This window comes from Gnatocerus cornutus, chromosome 5, assembly GCF_029298725.1.
Source record: "Gnatocerus cornutus isolate USDA-ARS CGAHR chromosome 5, icGnaCorn1.1, whole genome shotgun sequence".
NCBI classification, from domain to species: Eukaryota; Metazoa; Arthropoda; class Insecta; order Coleoptera; family Tenebrionidae; genus Gnatocerus; species Gnatocerus cornutus.
The window spans coordinates 10348519-10349696 of NC_142237.1; the positions used below are offsets into that span (position 1 = coordinate 10348519).

Below are 1178 nucleotides of genomic sequence, written 5' to 3' on the forward strand. Positions count from 1 at the left end.
GCAACATTTACGTGGAAAAAATATAATCAAAATTTGATTGTTTTCAAATTACCACTTCATAATTGTCGTCATCGCATCATGTGTTAAATGCATGAGAAAAATTTACAACAAAAATCTTTTTAGTTTTGAAAAGTACTTATTGATAAATAGATAGTGTACGTTTTGGGAAAAAGATGTATTTTCATATTATGCAAATGAAAATAGTCAAACACAGACGCTACTAATCAAAAATATTGACGCGCGTTTGGAGGCGAGTCCACCACTCTAAAATTAGACTAAAAAAAGACATTTAACCGACTAGTGTATTCTCTTTATTTCTCATCAATTCCACTGATAACAGCGTCATATCAGTGCATAATCTGCATACTCGAGATTACTACAGATTTTATGCAAAGAATAGCAAACCGATCGAAATTATCAAGCTCTTTGGAATATCCATTCTTTCTCTCCGAAAGTGCCCTGCCAATAATAAAAATATTAACAAAATTTGTAAATAAAAATTAATGAGTAAAACCATACTATACCTTTTTACTTGAAGTTCTGTCTAAATGTCTTTGCAGAACACTTTACCGGAAACACTCTTATCACCCAGCATGTACGTCATTAATTGAATTGCATTTTGTGGATCTTTGTACCTCTGCTGATGAAACGACGAGAAATCAGGACAAAACTAATTTCACGTACCTTTCGATAAAGATAACCGCGATACTAGTTGAAAGGTTAAAAGCTTTTAATATGCGAGCCGGATTTTTGTACTCTGGCTATTGAACTATTTGGTTGTGGACTCAAAAAGCACTTATTTGTACCTACGCACGAATAATAATTTTGCAATGAGAGAAAGTAAATTGCAAAGTTCTAAAGTTCATGAGAAAGCTTCAGTTAATTTCTTTTATAAATCATTGATAGCTGTATGCAGTGTGGCAATGAAAATAAGATTTGTTCTCAGATAATGAAAAAATGTGTAAATTTTTTGATATTGATACTTCATAAAAGTATTTACTCTAATTAATGAATCGTGTTCTCCAATACTTACTTAGCATTAAAATAAGTAATCTTGAAAGAAAAAAACACTTAAATGATAAAAAATGAATTTTACATATCGAGCAATAGAAGATTGTTTTCGGTGACAATCGCATAGTACTACTGATGATAGAAATTTGATTCTATCGCTGCAAATT

The 1178-nt window shown here is 30.9% G+C and overlaps 1 long non-coding RNA gene across 1 annotated transcript; it reads right to left on the bottom strand.

Annotated features, from left to right (window-relative positions):
* Window positions 1-288: 288 nt before the first annotated feature.
* Window positions 289-655, bottom strand: LOC148174338 (uncharacterized). The gene is made up of 2 exons (XR_015770209.1): window positions 525-655; window positions 289-459 (listed from the first exon to the last, which is right to left on the bottom strand). It is a non-coding gene; the product is annotated as an uncharacterized LOC148174338 (long non-coding RNA).
* Between the last annotated feature and the right edge of the window lie 523 nt (window positions 656-1178).